The sequence below is a fragment of the Rhinoderma darwinii genome, chromosome 9, assembly GCF_050947455.1.
Source record: "Rhinoderma darwinii isolate aRhiDar2 chromosome 9, aRhiDar2.hap1, whole genome shotgun sequence".
In the NCBI taxonomy this organism is placed as follows: Eukaryota; Metazoa; Chordata; class Amphibia; order Anura; family Rhinodermatidae; genus Rhinoderma; species Rhinoderma darwinii.
Window position 1 is genome coordinate 70,682,175 of NC_134695.1, and position 21,072 is coordinate 70,703,246.

Consider the following 21,072-nt stretch of genomic DNA (forward strand, 5'->3'; position numbering starts at 1 on the left):
GGGGAAAAAAATCTGTGTGACACAATCTACAGGGGCACAGTGTGTGGCACTTTCTCCATGTTGCACAGTGTATGTGGCACTATCGACAGGGGGCAAAGTGTGTGTCTCTAGCTACAGGGAGCACAGTGTGTATCAGTATCTACACGGGGTACAGTGTGTGACACTATTCACAGAATACACATTGTGTGAGTGTGACACGCTTTATTTTCAGGGAGTACGGCCACCAGCTGACTTAAGGTCAACCATGTGAATTTTTGGTTAGGCAGAAGTAAGAGAATGGTGCATCAGTAGGCATCCTGATACTGCAGACTGTGCACAGTGCATTCTACATTGCCCAGAATGCCCTATTTAGAATGTCACACATTGACCATTTAAAGCTACACAGTACCCTCAGTGTCATTCAATGTCCACATAGTTGTCTAAATAGTTCTTACATAGAGCCAAATAGCACCAACATAGTCCAGAATAGTGCCCACTTTGAGCCATATGGTGCCAACATAGTGACCAATGGTGCCCATATAGAGTCATACAGCATCCACATAGAGACAAATAGTGCCCAGGGTGCTATTCACTGCCAACATCGTGAAATACTATTCAGTTAAAGAGCCATGAAGTGCCCAAATAGAGCCAAACTTTACCCATATAGCACCACACATTTCCTACATGGTGAAAAACAGCGCACACATGGTGCAAACAGTGCCAAGAGTGCCAGACTTTGCCATCATAGTCATACAGTGCCCAGATGGTGGAATACTGAGCACACACTTGCCCATACTGTGCCAATAGCCTTAAATTTCCCATGTATAGCATCGCGTGTCTCACTGACATCTGAAGCTTTACTGTGGGACAGCAAAAGGACACCTAGTATAGCAGGACAGTCCGCAATATCCTGGACTGTACTGCTGGATCGGTGACACGGGAGCCCCTGTGTGCGCACTACTAAACCACCATATATGAACACTGCATATACCACCCAACAATGGAATTGATGAGACCACCAGGGACCAAAATGAATGAATTTGAACACTAGGAAAATTGAAGGTAAAACTAACTATGACAGATTGGTGCTGGCCACAGAGTACTTATTGTTGACCACCAATATCACTAACCACTAGGGATGTTAATTATGGCATTCAATGCTAGGCACTGGATGCTGAATGCAGAGCTGACTGCTAGATACTGGGTGTTGTATATACCACCATTAGCCAGGCTCTAAAAATATCTTAACATAATGTCCTCATATGACTCTTCTCCCACGCTGCTCTGCTTCCCCTCTCACAGCAGTCACAGACACACTGAAAGAGAGATACTGCAGCCGCATCCCCCTTTTCTCCCTGCTCGCTGACTTCTATTTACATACTTCTTGTGGTCTGCGGAAGCAGAAGAAGGGCAAACTTAAGGCTGCTGGAAAGTGAGAGATGACGCTGTCCTCTAACAAGGGCTTTCTTCCAAAAACAGCGCCAAACCAGTCCATAGGTTGTGTGTGGTATTGATGCTAAGCCCTATTTACTTAAAGGGTAACTAAACATTCATAGTGACATGTCAGAAGTTTTGATTGGTAGGGGTCCAAGCACTGAGACCCCCACCAAATCGCTAAAACGAAGCGGCAGAAGCGCTTGTCCGCTTCGTTTCTTTTCGGCTTTTTCCTGAAATAAATGTATCGGGTTCAAGAGAAAATCTATGAGCCCGTACTCCGATACATCGGCTTTCCGGAAAAGACGAACAGAAACGAAGCGGCTGAGCGCTCACACGAGCGCTTCTGCCGCTTCGTTTTAGCGATTGGTGGGCGTCTCAGTGCTCGGACCCCCACCAATCAAAACTTCTGACATGTCACTATGACGTGTCAGAAGTTTGTTGAACATTTAGTTACCCTTTAAACGGTGCTGAGCTGCAATACCACACACAGACTATGGACTGGGGTGGCGCTGTTTTTGGAAGAAAGCAGCAAGTTTTTTCTAATCCTGGACAAGCCCTTTAAGCAAATTGCTAATTACAGGAAAGTGTTAACATATTGTGTTTTTGCTCATTGAATTCTGTGCTTATGGTTCCATAGACTCCAAAATTAATTGAAGCCATAAATACTTTGCTGCATTTATCCCGTCACTTCGCAGGCTTTGTGTCTTGTGTTGACACTGGACGCCGTGTTTTCTTTTCCATTATCCGCAGATGAGGAGACTTCACAACGAGGCGCGCGTGATTAGACCAGGTGTGGGGGGCGGGGGGCTCCTGCTCCCATGCACAAAGCGCAGCTCCACCATTCACAGAATATTTGCGCTATTTGGAAATTGATAAAGTGGCAACTCCTTAATATAGAACATTACTATTGGCATAATTCCCATTATATTGATGATATTATTACGGCGGAACTTGTACCACAACAGATGGTTGAAAAGGCTTCAATAAGGGGGTGCAATGCATTAGTAATTAAACTTTTTGTATATTTATCTTTAAAAAAAAATCCCCCCCACCCTTATCCTCCCATTGACATCCATCTTGCTTTCCTTTTTCACTGCAGTATCCAGGATAGGAAATCTCTACGGCTGAATAAGTAGTACAGCTATTTAATGGGGAAATGTGGTCAGGTGGGGGCGCTGTCGTCAATACCACATACTGCAATGGATGAGCTACAAGGGTGCAGTCACACATTGGGCAATTTGTGGCAGATAAATCAGCAGTGGAAATTTACACCATATATTCCTATGGGTGGAAACAAAATCTGTAACACATTCATGTTTTATATTTCCGTGCAGGATTTTTCGATTTTCTATATATGTGTTGCAGATTTTTTCATGTGAAATTTCACCGTAGCCTTCAATGCTTTGTGAAATTCTGTGCAGAAACCAGCAACACAATTACGCAGTAGGTACACCACAAAAGCACATACTTTACATTACTTATACTGATCCTAAGAGCCTGTATTATACTCCAGAGCTGCACTCACTATTCTGCTGGTGGTGTCACTGTGTACATACATAACTTATCCTGTACTTATCCTGAGTTACATCCTGTATTATACTCCAGAGCTGCACTCACTATTCTGCTAGTGGAGTCACTGTGTACATACATTACATTACTTATCCTGTACTGATCCTGAGTTACATCCTGTATTATACTCCAGAGCTGCACTCACTATTCTGCTGGTGGAGTCACTGTGTGCATACATTACATTACTTATCCTGTACTGAACCTGAATTACATCCTGTATTATACTCCAGAGCTGCACTCACTATTCTGCTGGTGGAGTCACTGTGTACATACATTACATTACTTATCCTGTACTGATCCTGAGTTACATCCTGTATTATACTCCAGAGCTGCACTCACTAGTCTGCTGGTGGAGTCACTGTGTACATACATAACTTATCCTGTACTTATCCTGAGTTACATCCTGTATTATGCTCCAGAGCTGCACTCACTATTCTGCTGGTGGAGTCACTGTGTACATACATTACATTACTTATCCTGTACTGATCCTGAGTTACATCTTGTATTATACTCTAGAGCTGCACTCACTATTCTGCTGGTGCAGTCACTGTGTACATACATTACTTATCCTGTACTGATCCTGAGTTACATCCAGTATTATACTCCAGAGCTGCACTCACTATTCTGCTGGTGGAGTCACTGTGTACATACATTACATTACTTATCCTGTACTGATCCTGAGTTACATCCTGTATCTCTTTATTTTATATAAATTTACAAAACATAAACTGAAAAACAAATACATAACTAATTCCATATAACCAAAAAGTCACAACCCAATTCTTATAAACAAATTTTCTTATATACATCTCTGTATATGAGAAGAGAAAACGATACCAGACCCGGCCACATACACCCCACTCTTATATACTTACATCTACACTTCATCCGAAGCTAAACAATAACTAGAATATATACAAACATCATATAAACGTAATCCAAAGTACCAACAGAAAATCCCCCGACCCGCGTCAACCAAGGGCCTAAAGAAACAACATAATAATGATGATAATAATAATAAAACAACAACATAATAATAATAAAATAATAATAATAATAACCCCAAAAATCCCAAATATAATAATACTAATCCCAATTTTTTTTTTTTTTTTTTTTTATATATATATATTTTTTAATCACACTATACACATCCTGACTTTCCCTAACCTTACCCTTCTTACCTAAACTCCACCACCCCAGCCAGCATCTCGCCTCATGTCCTCTCACGTCCGCATAGTCCAGATGCTGGCCCCCACCACCACACCCAACACCCCAGCCCAGCCCCCCGCCCCATGTCCTCCCATGTCCGCATAGTCCGGGGCTGGGTCAGGCAAACCCCCCCCCCGACCCCCTCCCAACCTATCTATTAACCCCCTTAAGTCTATCCCTATTCTAACAACATTTCTACATTATAATACAATACACGTCACCAACCTGTCCAAATACCAAACCATATACAAAATACACCGTACCCGAAAGCACCAAGTTCGGTCGCTTGTAAACCTTTTTCCTGCCATTTCAATCCTAAACAAAACAAAAATCTTCCAGTGCTTACCTAGCCCATCACCAGATAGAGAGAAGTGAAAGCCCCCCCCAGCTCCCCCCCAGAGGCCAAGGTACCACGTCCACCGCTGCACCCTCCCTATCGCTTGCCCTATCTCCTTACCCTATTACTAACCCTTTCTTGACCCTATTGAAAGCTGACCCTATGCTGACCCTCACCTTTCCCTTATTCCGAGTCCTATCGCTATATTTTTTATTGGTGCCTCAGCGGAACGCAGACCCCCACCTCCAGTTGAGCACCGGTGACGACTCCCCCTCCCTCATGAAGGCAGACACATTAAGGCACCCAAAAGGAAAAGCCCCTCCAAAGACGAGAGGCTTTGGATGCTCCCAGTCTGCCAACCTCCAAAGAATGCACCTTCACCAGGTCACCCATGATATTGCTAACAACCTCATCCACTAGGAGGATTTTCTTCTGGGTAGAAACTAGACATCGTGCATTCCACATAAAGTGCCTGACCACTATACTGACTAGAAACAAGGTGCAATGGTCCCTACCACCGAGGTCTCCGAACACTCCATAGGCCCACCCAGCATAGGAGAGGCTGGTTAGGCCTGGCCAACCAATGGAGGCTCCCACCCTTTTGTATACCTCTGTATTGAAAGGGCAATGAAGCAGGAAATGCTCCATGCTTTCCAGCACTCCGCCACACTCCTCCCGGGGGCAATCCCGATCATCAGAGCTTCTGCACTTTAGATTGTCCCTCACATACAGTCTCCCATGGAAGCAACGCCAAGCCAGATCCCAAAACTTCTGGGGAATCCTCGCTGAATTTAAAAGTTTTAATCCCACCCCGAGGTCACTACTTGGGCAGTCTTTGAGCGCCAGGGGCTTCTGGAAGTGGGTCATCAGGACCCTCCTGTCAAGAAATTTTCTCGACATGGTCCTGATCTCCCACACCTCCAGACCCCACCGGCGAACAATCTTCAGCGCCAGGGTGGCATAAGCCGGGAGATGTCCGTGAGGTGTACGCAGGTCTTTCACTTGCCCTCCTCTCTCCCATTCCTGGAAGAAAGGCCGAAACCACCCCCTGCAGGAGGATATCCACCAAGGAGCCCTCTCTTGCCAGAGGTTTGCCAGGTTGATCTTAACAAAGGTGTTCACTAGGAACACCACCGGGTTAACCATACCTAACCCGCCTAGTGTCCTTGGTAGGTAAGTAACCTCCCTCTTGATTAGGTTGAGCCTGTTCCCCCATAACAGCTGGAAGAACAGGCTATAGACCCGAGTCCAGAGAGGTTCTGGCAAGATGCACACACTGCCCAGGTAAAGCAACATGGGCACCAGGTAGGCCTTGGCCAAGTGAACCCTTTCCCTCAGGGTTAAGGACCAACCCTTCCATTGGTCGACCTTCTGGGCAACTAGATTCAGCCTATCCTCCCAGTTCTTCTTGGGGTAATCACCCGGGCCAAATTCGACTCCTAAGATCTTAGCAGACCCCTGAGGCTCTGGAAGGGTGTCCGGGAGATCAAAACCAGGATCTCCTCCTCCCAGCCAGAGACTTTTGCACTTATCCCGGTTGATCTTGGACCCAGATGCCAATGAGTAACGCTCCACTTCCGACATCACCCACTCTGCCTCCCCTCTCGAGGAGACAAAAATGGAGACGTCGTCTGCGTACGCAACGACCCTCTGAGTGGCCTCCGGCCCCTCCAGGCCGGCCCCGACTCCCGCCAATGGCCCACGATCGATCCTTTTAAGAAAAGGATCAATTGCGAACGCATATAGCAAAGGGCTCAAGGGACAACCCTGGCGGACACCAGACCCAACCTCAAAGGGGGTTCCAACCCAACCGTTCACCAGCGCAAAAGTCTCAGCCCCAGTGTATAAGGTCTGTAGCCAATTGACAAACCCCCCCGGTAGGCCGTACCTCAGAAGGACCGACCAGAGGTACTCGTGGTCCACCCGGTCAAAAGCCTTGGCCTGGTCCAAGGACAGGATGTACCCCTCCCACCGACCAGAATTTCCCTGCTCCACTGCCTCTCTGACACTGAGGACAGCACTAAATGTGCTGCGGCCTGGAACAGAGCAATGCTGGACCGGCGAAAGGAGCCGGGATGCAAACTTCACCAGCCGATTAAACAGCACCTTTGCGAGAACCTTTCTGTCCGTATTGAGCAGCGCTATGGGACGCCAATTCTCAATACGGGTCGAGTCTTTACCCTTCGATAAAACGATCAAGGCCGACCTCCTCATTGACATTGGCAAAGTACCCAAGGAAAGGCACTCATTAAACACCTCAGTCAAGAGGGGAACTAGGGTTCCTTTAAAAGTCTTATAAAACTCGGATGTTAAGCCATCCGGCCCTGGCGATTTTTTGAGGGCAAGCCCATCAATCGCCAATCCCACTTCCTCTTCCTTGATCGAATCTATCAAAACACCGAGAGAGGGGTCTACCCCTGGCTCAGGGATGGTTTCAGCCAGGAAAGCCGACATCTCGTCTCGGTTTGGATCTTGCTTCCCCAAGAGGTGCGAGTAGAAGGATCTGACGACCTCCAAGATCCCTGATTTGGATCTCTTCAGAGATCCTGTACTATCAATCAGTCCTGTCACAACCTTACGACTCACTGACATCTTACAGTTCCTGTAGGGGTCGGGCGAGCGGTACCTCCCGAAATCCCTCTCAAGAACTAAAGATGTGTGCCTATCATACTGACACCTCCTGAGCAAAGCTTTCACCACGGAGATCTCCTCCCCACTACCCCCGGTTGAGACCAGATGTTCGAGTTTCCTCCTCAGTTCCTGATATAGGCGGTACCTACTCATGGACCTGAGGCTCGAGAGCCTGCGGAAAAATCCTGCCACCCGGACTTTAAACAACTCCCACCACTCAGACTTAGTACCACTGAGATCCAACAAAGGTACCTGGCTCTGAAGAAAATCCTCAAAGGCCTGTCTTATCTCCGCTTCTTCCAAGAGAGTAGAATTCAGCCTCCATATACCTCTTCCCATCTGGAGGGACTCTGCAATGTTCAAAGAGAAAATAATCATACAGTGATCGGAGAACTCCACCTCAACAACGGACACTGGTGAAGAGATGGCTTCCTCCTTCAAAAAAAACCTGTCTATCCTAGACCTACAACTACCTCTACGATAGGTGAAACCCGAGTGGCCTGGGGTATGCCTGATGTGGATATCCACCAGGCGAGCATCGCTAACTATATTTTTTAATGCTACACTATCGTAGGTCAATTTTTTATCTCCGGAACCTCCTCTATCTCGGGGTCTCACGACAGTATTGAAGTCCCCTCCAAAGATAACTTGTCGACCTGAAAAAAGGAAAGGCTTAATCCTCATGAAGAGACTTTTACGGTCCCATTTGCTCTGGGGTCCGTATATATTGATTAGTCTTAATTCCTGTCCCCTCATGAGGACATCTAAGATCAAGCACCTCCCCATTTCTAACTCAATCATCCGTCGGCATGTTACCGGTGCGGTGAAAAGGACCGCCACTCCGCTATAGGGCTCAGCCGCAAGAGACCAGTAGGAGGGCCCGCGTCGCCACTCCCTCCTAGATTTAACGACGTCTGCCAAAAGTGACAGCCTGGTCTCCTGCAAAAACAAAATGTCGGCTTCAACTCGGCCAAGAAAATCAAAGGCTGCAAATCTCGCCCTATCTGACTTAATGCTGGCAACGTTAATTGATGCCAGCGTCAACGGAGTGGGTGCCGCCATCATGGATGTTTGAGTTAGACGGCTTTCTTCTTCCCACCCCCCCCTCTATCTGATGAGGACCCCCCTTCTTTGCCTCGCTTCTTGCAAACTGAGGAGTCCATATTCACCACCCTATTCCCATCTTCATCCCCAAGTACCGGGTCAACCTCCCCCTCTGGGGGCAACGGCCCCTGCAGCAGGGGAGGCTCAACGACTCTAGGGTGCCCTACCATGCCTTCCCTCTTAGTATGAGAGGCTGGAACGTCCACGAGAGCATGGTATCGATCAGTAGAGCGCACCAGGGGGGTACAGGATTTACCTTCCTGGGCCAGGGCGGGGCCAGATGTATTTGGCCCTTGGGTTTTGCCCGGTGTCCCTTTTGCTGTAGGCTGAGTCCTCTCTTCCTCTCCCACACTTTCATAGTGGGAGGACTGAGAGTCCTCAGCCCTCTGCTCCCTTTGGATCCTCCTCATCTCCCCATTCAATTCTGCCTCCCCAGGGGCATCAGATTCAGGGGGGGCATCCAGATCCGAATCAGAGGTTGTCCCAGTTTCCTGGAGCGCCCTCCAAATCCTCTCCTTCCTTCGCTTCTCCGCCCTTCTCTGGCGAGAAGGGGGACCCTTCTTTGCATTCTTCCCTTGCCCCTGTGCCCCATCGTCCCTGCCCGCACCCTCACCCACGGAGGCCTCCCTCCTTTCATCCTCCGCAGGTTTGGAACAAGCATTGACAACAGAGCGAGGACACCGACTGAACGGGTGACCTAAGTCACCACACAGGTTGCACCGAATACGGTCACACGATGCGGCTAGATGACCAATCCCCCCACAATGAGCACACTTCTGCACCTTGCAGCCTGCACTCAAATGTGAGGGGTCGCCACACCGGTGACACAACTTCGGCTGCCCCTGGTAGAAGACAAGGATCCGATCTCTTCCCAGGAAAGCAGACGATGGTATGTGGGACACCGTCTGTCCCAGACGCTTTAATTTAACCATGAACGTCCAGGCCCCTGACCAGATGCCAAACTCATCCATGTTCTTCCGTGGCATCTCTACTACCTCTCCGTACCTTCCCAACCAGGTCATGATATCAATACAAGAGAGTGACTCATTACGGGTAAGAACGGTCACTCTCTTGGGACCACTTTGGCGAGAAATTGCTTGTGCAGCAAAGTCTCGCCAGCCAGGCTCGTCCTTCATCAGCTCGTAGTTCCCCCAGAAGACCTCAAGGCCCCCTAGGTGAACAAAGCTGATGTCAAACTCGACCGAGCCATGAGGATGTATCAAGGCAAAGATGTCACTCGCCTTGAAGCCCATCCCCAGCAGCAGCTCCACCACCCTCTTTCTGGGAGGGCACGCATCATTGCCACGCCACCGGAGACGGACCACATTCCTCCTGGCTACAGCCTGCCCGGCTGTTGGGAGCGACCACTGATCTCCTCGTTGCTCTCGGAAGGCATTTAGACCATATCTGTCTATCCAGAAAGACAGGTCCTTCTGCACTCCCCCTATGGTTAGGGTTTGCTTTCCCACTCTTAAAGCGTCCAAGAGACGTTGTTGCAAGTTACCGTCCCCGGACCTTGAGGATGAAGATGGGTGGGCCCGCTGTCCCCCCGCTGCCACACCAGCATAAGACCTGCCGGATGTCACAGCAAGAGGAGCGCCAGGCCCATTGCCCCTGGTTGATACCCCATCCCCACCACCCACAGACACAGCACTCAACACCCCATTACCAGCAGACACTCCAGCATCTTTATTTACAGACACCTGCATACCCCCAGCAGTTCCCACATCCACAGCCGCAACTTTTTTATTTAACCCACCAGGTCCCCCTGCAGTCATCCTTCTGGCCAGGCCTGGTCCTATGTTATGTATTTTTTCTGTGCATTTTGTGTGGGTAGACACTGCTTCAGTCTCCGCATCATCAGGCACCTTTGCAGGGACGCCACCAGATGTTATAAGCGGTGTCCCCGCTGTGCCCTCCGCCTCATTAACCTCCATCTTTTCTATGTGCGGAACATTTTTGGGAAAGGGGCCACCGCCGCCCCCGACGCCAGCAGCCCCCTTCTCGCCTACACCACTTTTCAGTGATGCGGACGAAGGAGCCACTGACGTCACTGGAGCCGCCTCCGGCGCCGGACCACTCCCCCCTCCCACAGAGGAGTGGCCAACAGAGCCGGAGCCCCCTCTGTGACCGCCCTTGTCCGGAACGTCTGACGGCTTTACTGCGACACCGACAGACTTCCGGCTTTCAGACACCACATCCGGTTTCTGGTTTACCCGTTCTCCCGACCCCTGACTCGCATCAAAGACCAGTTTCCCGGGCTCGCCATTCACCGGACACGGGGACACACCCCCTGGCGTCACCAGGCCACCAGTACCGCCCCCTTTGCAGGGGTTGGCGTCCGGCGCCATTTTGACCACCACGTGTTCTAATGCCGGACCCGTAACACTCTCCCCGCATTCCCGCTCCAGCCCCACTGCAGAGGCTTGAGCTGGGGGTCTTGCGGGACCTGCGCCCTGATCCTGACTTTCATCTGGCTCAGAGCACAGGAAGGATCTTGCTGTATACACCATTTTAAATGAACCTTCAGCAGATTTTTTTTCCTTTGTCTTTTTTTTCTTCTTAAATTTTTTTTTCTTTTGCTTTTCCTCCTCTGCGGGTAACTCTGCACCAAAACAAAATCCCTGGAAGGATACCGGCGACTCCACGTTACGGATCTGTGTAAGTAATCCTGGAGGCCGCTCACTGTCAGTATCAAAACTCTCCTGATTTCTCCCAGCTGTGAGTCCACCCTCCTCCTCCTCACTGCTCCTGGGTGCCTCAGAATCTGAGCCTTCTCTGGACTTTGCATTCTCATGCTCCATTTTCTCCCCCACAATTTCCTTTGTTGTGTCTGGGGCTCTGCTGTCTTCCTCCACACTTTCTATTTTTATAGGTTCTGCCATCTCGGCAAACCTCTCTTCATTTTTTAATTTTTCACCAAACACCCCTCCGCCTGCCAAAATCTCCTCACGTCTCTCTTCCACTTCTTTTATTTCCTCCAACAAGGATTTCACATTTAAAAGGTATCGGGACCTCTTACCTCCTGAGGCTTTTGCAGCCCTTCCTCTGGCGACCGCCAAGTCCCCACGGAGCCGTTGCAGCGACTTCCTGAGGTCCCGATACTCCTCCAACCGCATAGCCAGACGGGAGCTGAAGTTCTCCACCGTCTCTCCGGTCCTCAGCTGTCCCCATTCCTCCACACGACCGTCATCCAAATGTCCGGACGGCGCTGGTCCTTCTCCAGATGACAACACCTCGATCACCCTGCCGGACCGCGTCTCCATACCCTTATCCAGGGTTCCAGCCTCAGGGGGAGCCAGGACAGCCTTGCCCCGAGATGATCTCCTCACCCCCGCGACTGTTAGCATATTCCCAGCCAGCTGGGATGACCCTCTACCCCCCGCTGGCATGCTCCGGGAGGTAGAGGTCTGAGGCTCCATCCTAGGATGGAACCCCCCTCAGGGTACTTTCCAAGCCCAGGCAGATGGTATGAGGCCTGGGCAGATAGGATAAGGAAAGTCCCTGGATCCAAGGCCTGCACGGTAGTCTCAGCAGCTCTCTCCACACGTCCTACTCCACCCACTCCAGAGCTGCACTCACTAGTCTGCTGGTGGAGTCACTGTGTACATACATTACATTACTTATCCTGTACTGATCCTGAGTTACATCCTGTATTATACTCCAGAGCTGCACTCACAAATCTGCTGGTTGTTATTGGAAACAGTCAAGGAGCTTGTTATCAGACACCTCTAACAGCTTATCTGAGCTCCTATAATGCCAGGGGTTCGTTTTTGTTTTTTTACCAGATTACTGTACAGTGTACAGGCAGGCCTTAGCCATTGGGAATATAGAGGCAGCAGTCGCACCCGGGCCCCGGTGCTTATTGCCGCCCCAATAAGATGACACCAGTATTATAAATGGTACAGCACACGTGGGGGGCCCTGTTACAAATTTTGCAATGGGGCCCAGAAGATTTAAGTTTCGCCTCTATGTATGGGGTGTAACTACAGCTGTAACTGTTGGGCCCCATGGCAAAGCAGCAACCATGGGGCCCAACAGCTGAGAGGTGGGTTTAGTGATCACCGTGGATGATGGAATGGGACAGTCGGACGGGTAATGGAAAATAGACAGCAGATCACTGGGAGACCAGAAACAGACAGGAACAGAGAAGAAGCTCCTGGATCCCAAAGCAAAATTTGTAATAGAATTCTTACCTACCACGTGCCACTTATAATATTGGTGTCTTCTTATGTGGTCGAGGGAACTTTGGGTCCCCTCAGACACCAGAGCCTGATTTTGACTGCTACCTCATCACCCCCTATAACTTCGGCGACCAGATAAATCCCATAGTTTCTTTTTACATCAGTTCCGGTATAAAAACGAAGCTTTTTGCAGACGCTGAACAAGCAGGGAATGCTGGGAGATTTCACCTGATTCATTCCCCTTTAATTTTTCTTTACATGGGACTCACACGGGAATCATTCGCAGTTTAAATGTGATTTAAATAATGTGTTATTTCATGACATTGGATTCATTGTATTAAATAAGGAGTAATTACGATAACACCTCGGCGGCTTCTACATAACTCGCACTTCATTATCACATAGTCTACAATTGTAATTAAGATTCACAAGAGCCTAAAACATTCGATCTGCTAAGAGATCACTTGTGAAGGAAGCGCTGGCGATATCTGCCGCTGCCGCTCTTTACCTGCGCATTTGCTTTTTTAAATATTTACCTTCATTAGTCCGTTTCCTGAAGCGCAAAACAAAAGATTCAGGCGTAAAATGATAGAAATTCTCGATACGACTAAAGTGATTTTTTCAGGCAGATATTTGGGCACTAAAAAATATGGGGTCATAGATGAGGATTCGCCCCCCGCCCCCACATGGCCAGATTTAGTCCCATGAGGACAAGAATACTTTTTGGATACATGGGTGATTCAAATTATTTGGGAATTATATTTGCGGCCCTACTTTTTTTTTGGCCCGGTTTTCTATTACACAAGCCCTGGCTCCACATCTGACCAGTGATGGTAAATCTATGCAAGGAAAGATATCTGAAACGATGGGAGAGATGTGGAAACGTGTTCATACTGTTTCAAACATTCGTTCCTGGACCTGCATTCCTACTAATTCAATAACTAATAAAATGCAATGATCAAAAGTAATTTACAGATAGTTTCATCCCCATTGAAATAACGATATTCTCTAATAATTGCAAATAACAGTCAGATCATTAATAATTCTAATTACGTCTATGTTCACCAAAGGATTTTCTTGATTTTTTTTTTGTACTTTTAAATACATTATTGCAATCTTTTATACATTTTAAAAGAACTGAAAGAACTTTGCAAGTAGTCTTGGTTAGAAGTCTCCTACCATTTTGTGTTTACAGCTCCTATGCAGACCTATGTGTCCGCATGGTAATAGTCTACAAACTACCTGAGCACTCTGATCCTCTGTCGTCTTTTCTACTATCTGTAGGTTCACAAGTAGGGTCTCAGGGAGTAACCCATGAGTGCAGGATGAGACTACACATGGATTTTTATAAAAGTACTATAATACTGCCCCTATATACAAGAATATAACTACTATAATACTGCTCCTATATACAAAAATATAACTACTATTATACTGCCCCTATATACAAGAATATAACTACTATAATACTACCCCTATATACAAGAATATAACTACTATAATACTGCTCCCTATATACAAGAATATAACTACTATAATACTGCCCCCTATATACAAGAATATAACTACTATAATACTACCCCTATATACAAGAATATAACTACTATTATACTGCCCCTATATACAAGAATATAACTACTATAATACTGCCCCCTATATACAAAAATATGACTACTATAATACTGCCCCTATGTACAAAAATATAACTACTATAATACTGCCCCCTATATACAAGAATATAACTAATATAATACTGCCCCCTATGTACAAGAATATAACTACTATAATACTGCTCCTGTATACAAGAATATAACTACTATAATACTGCTCCTATATACAAGAATATAACTTCTATAATACTGCCCCCTGTATACAAGAATATAACTACTATAATACTGCTCCTATATACAAGAATATAACTACTATAATACTGCTCCCATATACAAGAATATAAATAATATAATACTGCCCCCTATATACAAGAATATAACTACTATAATACTGCCTCCTATATACAAGAATACAACTACTATAATACTGATCCCTACATACAAGAATATAAGTACTATAATACTGCCTCTATATACAAGAATATAACTACTATAATACTGTCCCTATATACAAGAATATAACTGCTATAATACTGCCTCCTATATACAAGAATATAAATATTATAATACTGCTCCTATATACAAGAATATATCTACTATAATACTGCCCCTATATACAAGAATATAACTACTATAATAATGTCCCTATATACAAGAATATAACTACTATAATACTGCCCCCTATATACAAGAATATAACTACTATAATACTGCTCCTATATACAAGAATATAACTACTATAATACTGCTCCCATATACAAGAATATAACTACTATAATACTGCTCACATATACAAGAATATAACTACTATAATACTGCTCCCATATACAAGAATATAACTACTATAATACTGCTCCCATATACAAGAATATAACTACTATAATACTGCCCCTATATACAAGAATATAACTACTATTATACTGCCCCTATATACAAAAATATGACTACTATAATACTGCCCCTATGTACAAAAATATAACTACTATAATACTGCCCCCTATGTACAAGAATATAACTACTATAATACTGCTCCTGTATACAAGAATATAACTACTATAATACTGCTCCCATATACAAGAATATAACTTCTATAATACTGCCCCCTGTATACAAGAATATAACTACTATAATACTGCTCCTATATACAAGAATATACCTACTATAATACTGCTCCCATATACAAGAATATAACTAATATAATACTGCCCCCTATATACAAGAATATAACTACTATAATACTGCCTCCTATATACAAGAATACAACTATTATAATACTGATCCCTACATACAAGAATATAAGTACTATAATACTGCCTCTATATACAAGAATATAACTACTATAATACTGTCCCTATATACAAGAATATAACTACTATAATACTGCCTCCTATATACAAGAATATAAATATAATACTGCTCCTATATACAAGAATATATCTACTATAATACTGCCCCTATATACAAGAATATAACTACTATAATACTGCCCCCTACATACAAGAATATAACTACTATAATACTGCTCCAATATACAAGAATATGACTACTATAATACTGCCCCCTATATCCAAGAATATAACTACTATAATAGTGCTCCTATATACAAGAATATAACTACTATAATACTGCTCCTATATACAAGAATATAACTACTATAATACTGCCCCTATATACAAGAATATAACTACTATAATACTGCTCCTATATACAAGAATATAACTACTATAATACTGCCTCCTATATACAAGAATATAACTACTATAATACTGCCCCTATATACAAGAATATAACTACAATCATACTGCCCCTATATACAAGAATATAACTACTATAATACTGCCCCCTACATACAAGAATATAACTACTATAATACTGCTCCAATATACAAGAATATGACTACTATAATACTGCCCCCTATATCCAAGAATATAACTACTATAATACTGCTCCTATATACAAGAATATAACTACTATAATACTGCCTTCTATATACAAGAATATAACTACTATAATACTGCCTCCTATATACAAGATTATAACTACTATAATACTGCCCCTATATACAAGAATATAACTACAATGATACTGCCCCTATATACAAGAATATAACTATAATAATACTGCCCCTATGTACAGTATAACTACTATAATACTGCCCCCTATATACAAGAATATAACTACTATAATAATGTCCCTATATACAAGAATATAACTACTATAATACTGCCCCCTATATACAAGAATATAACTACTATAATACTGCTCCCATATACAAGAATATAACTACTATAATACTGCTCCCATATACAAGAATATAACTACTATAATACTGCTCCCATATACAAGAATATAACTACTATAATACTGCTCCTATATACAAGAATATAACGACTATAATACTGCTCCCATATACAAGAATATAACTACTATAATACTGCTCCTATATACAAGAATATAACTACTATAATACCACCCATATATACAGGAATATAACTACTATAATACTGCCCCTATATACAAGAATATAACTACTATAATACTGCTCCCTATGTACAAGAATATAACTACTATAATACTGCCCCCTATATACAAGAATATAACTACTATAATACTGCTCCTATATACAAGAATATAACTTCTATAATACTGCTCCCATATACAAGAATATAACTACTATAATACTGCTCCCATATACAAGAATATAACTACTATAATACTGCTCCCATATACAAGAATATAACTACTATAATACTGCTCCCATATACAAGAATATAACTACTATAATACTGCTCCTATATACAAGAATATAACTACTATAATACTGCCTCCTATATACAAGAATATAACTACTATAATACTGCCCCTATATACAAGAATATAACTACAATCATACTGCCCCTATATACAAGAATATAACTACTATAATACTGCCCCCTACATACAAGAATATAACTACTATAATACTGCCCCTATATACAAGAATATAACTACAATAATACTGCCTCCTATATACAAGATTATAACTACTATAATACTGCCCCTATATACAAGAATATAACTACAATGATACTGCCCCTATATACAAGAATATAACTATAATAATACTGCCCCTATGTACAGTATAACTACTATAATACTGCCCCCTATATACAAGAATATAACTACTATAATAATGTCCCTATATACAAGAATATAACTACTATAATACTGCCCCCTATATACAAGAATATAACTACTATAATACTGCTCCCATATACAAGAATATAACTACTATAATACTGCTTCCATATACAAGAATATAACGACTATAATACTGCTCCCATATACAAAAATATAACTACTATAATACTGCTCCTATATACAAGAATATAACTACTATAATACCACCCATATATACAGGAATATAACGACTATAATACTGCCCCTATATACAAGAATATAACTACTATAATACTGCTCCCTATGTACAAGAATATAACTACTATAATACTGCCCCCTATATACAAGAATATAACTACTATAATACTGCTCCTATATACAAGAATATAACTACTATAATACTGCTCCCATATACAAGAATATATCTACCATAAGGGCATGACCACACGTGGCGGATTTCCTCCGCAACTGTCCGCATCAATGCCGCACAGAATCTGCGTTGCAGATTCTGCTGCGGATCTGCACAAAATGTGCAGAAAATTGATGCGGACTAGCTGCTGCGGACTGCGGGAAAAGTGCTTCCCTTCTCCCTATCAGTGCAGGATAGAGAGAAGGGACAGCACTTTCCCTAGTGAAAGTAAACGAATTTCATACTTACCGGCCGTTGTCTTGGTGACGCGTCCCTCTTTCGGCATCCAGCCCGACCTCCCTGGATGACGCGCCAGTCCATGTGACCGCTGCAGCCTGTGCTTGGCCTGTGATTGGCTGCAGCCGTCACTTAGACTGAAACGTCATCCTGGGAGGCCGGACTGGAGACAGAAGCAGGGAGTTCTCGGTAAGTATGAACTTCTATTTTTTTTACAGGTTGCAGTATAGTGGGATCGGTAGTCACTGTCCCGGGTGCAGAAACAGTTACTGCCGATCGCTTAACTCTTTCAGCACCCTGGACAGTGACTATTTACAGACGTCTCCTAGCAACGCTCCCGTCATTACGGGAGCCCCATTGACTTCCTCAGTCTGGCTGTAGACCTAGAAATACATAGGTCCAGCCAGAATGAAGAAATGTCAAGTTAAAAAAGCAAGACGCATCCGCAGCACACATAACATGTGCATGACAGCTGCGGACTTCATTGCGGAAATTAGAATCTCCATTGAAGTCAATGGAGAAATTCCGCCATGAGTCCGCCACTGCTCCGCAACAGACAGAGCATGCTGCGGACACCAAATTCCGCTCCGCAGCCTATGCTCCGCAGCGGAATTTTACGCATCGTCTAAACGAACACTTCTAAATAGAAGTGGAAGTCAATGCAGAAACGGCTCCGCTGCGGATTAACGCTGCGGAGTGTCCGCAGCGGAATTCTAGTGAAATTCCGCCACCTGTGAACCCAGCCTAATACTTCTCCTATATACAAGAATATAACTACTATAATACTGCTCCTATATACAAGAATATAACTACTATAATACTGCCTCCTATATACAAGAATATAACTACTATAATACTGCTCCTATATACAAGAATATAACTACTATAATACTGCCTCCTATATACAAGAATATATCTACTATAATATTGCTCCTATATACAAGAATATAACTCCTATAATATTGTTACCAAACCTAAACCTAAGTTTTAGTTAATGTTGGGTTTCTGTCACTAGAGAGCAGTGCATTGTGTGAGCCAAGATGACAGTTACAAACTTAGCCCTAATCTTTTAGGTCACATGTCTGACTGTGGGTGGAGCTATATTGCTGTCTATTTTCAATTGCAGCAGCTTTGGCTATAAATAGAGAAATAGTTCAAAATTGGCGCGAAAACAAATCAAAGAATTTGAAAAGTTACTCAATAGTTTATGTCTTATTTTGCCTTGAAGGGTTCAATAAATGCATGAATGTCACTCACCGTGCTCTTCATATAAGTCGTCAGTGGCCCTCAGATCAAGAATCTGTCAAGAAACACATCAGAAACGTCTTATTAGTGTTGGTTGCCCGTCCAGTGTTAGTGGAGTAAGACATTGGATGTTGTGTGAATGTGGAACAAGATTATATAATAACCACATCTATAGTGATATGGACCATACTGGAATAACGGAGGTATTGCAATAATACATATTAAATCACTGCTGGTACAAGCACTTTCTGGTATAAATACTGGAGTTTTAGGAACCATCCAAAGATATTGCATCTAAAACTTTTTCTACCCTATTAACTAGGTCTATACTATATGATTACTGGGGGCGCTATTGCATTGTTTTCTATGGAAATCTTTTGCAATTGAATGTGGTGAAAGTTGGAACTGCAAGTAATGGAAATTATTGGGAACTACAGTAAAATTTCGCCAACTGATAATCTGGAAATTCTTATAACCAGGTACTTGTTCCTTTAAATATAATGGAGTAGAAAACTGAGCAGGGATAATCAATTAGGAAATTCCATGGATTAAAAAAAACAAAAGAAAAAAAACAAACAACTGTGCTATTACCACGTCTTTACATTTTCTTTTAGCGCCTGTAGGTTCTCTACCCTTACAAGTGAAGTATTTTACTAGTTTCCTATGCTGTCCGATCATCCAGAATATCTGATAATGCGGCATCCATCCTATAAATGTCCGATTAAATTCATGAGCTGAATTAATTGTTATGTGCAACAAGACATGAAGTTTATTTTTGGTAGAGAACTATTATTTAAAGGGGTGGCCGGGTTTGGACAGTCCCTTTCTGTAGGACAGATCCCCAGATCACAGCCTGATCCAATGCATTAGACATCAATGATCAATCCTGAGTATAGGTCATCAATGGGTGATCGGTGGGGATCTGATCCCCATCTTTGGGCTGCACGTATGGATGCGCTGATAGAAAAACATGGAGCTCTTATAAGCAGCACTGGCCCTTTGTTCTGCTGATCGTTGGGGAGGGCCAGATCCCCCACATATCACACAAATGAACAGCCCATAAATGTGTATTCTTGGAAAAACCCCTTAAATTACCATTGATGTTAGTGAAGATCCATTAATTCATATGGAGTCTGGCAGAGTCATACTTGGGACAGCTCTGACTAATAGATACCCCCTTTTCGTGCGGCCCTATCGCAGTCACAATACTCGTGTCTCTGATATTTACTCCCTTTGGTTAAGTTAAAGAGCCCTATCCTCCCTCGGTTTTTATATCTGTTTCAGGCTCTCCCAGTATTAATCCCCGGAACATTTTTTAAGGCATTGGAGAAAGCTTTTCGGAAATTTGTGTGGGGCACATTGAGGCCACGCCTTAATATGAAGTCACTATCCCGTCCAAAACTGAAGGGGGGAGCAGGACTCCCGGACTTGGTCACTTACCATCAGGCCGCAGTACTCGCAAGGGTGGTGGACTGGTTCCATAATGGACCCAAGAAACAATGGGTAGGGATTGAACAATCCATAGTCGCGCTCTCACTTAGATCACTGCCATGGATTCTTCCTGATTATAGGCCGGCACTTGCGACCCTGCCCCTGCTGACCCAGCACTGCCTCACTCTATGGGACAGACTGATGGTTAGAAAGGGCCTTTCACATAGACCCGGACTCCTTAGCCCGCTGTTTGATAACCCAGAATTTTTAACAGCCGTCAATAAGAAAGAGTTTATGATTTGGTCCTCTTCTGAAAACACGAGATTATGTCAGGTAATGTCGGAGGGGGGGAAGCTCCCTTCCTGGTCTGAGTTGCGAGGGACTTGCCCGGGGAGGAAGCTTTCCTGGATGGAGCATGCCCAATTGTCCACCTTTTTACGCTCGGCGCTACCGGGTGGGATACATATCGGCACTAGCACTGCGTTTGAGTCGTTGTTGCTTCAAACTGAGCCTCCGGATCGGGTGATATCT

At 44.1% G+C, this 21,072-nt stretch overlaps 1 protein-coding gene across 2 annotated transcripts in view; it reads right to left on the reverse strand.

Moving 5' to 3' along the window:
- The window catches only part of PTPN5 (protein tyrosine phosphatase non-receptor type 5), an 81,139-nt gene that overhangs the window by 28,033 nt on the left and 32,034 nt on the right, over positions 1 to 21,072 (reverse strand). Inside the window, exons 2-3 of one of the 2 annotated variants that reach the window (XM_075838096.1) lie at positions 19,123 to 19,165; positions 7,415 to 7,512 (exon numbers count right to left, since the gene is read on the reverse strand). The gene's annotated coding sequence lies outside the window, so the exon portion shown is untranslated. The remainder of the gene's footprint in view (positions 1 to 7,414; positions 7,513 to 19,122; positions 19,166 to 21,072) is intronic. The other variant, XM_075838095.1, reaches the window with a different exon arrangement.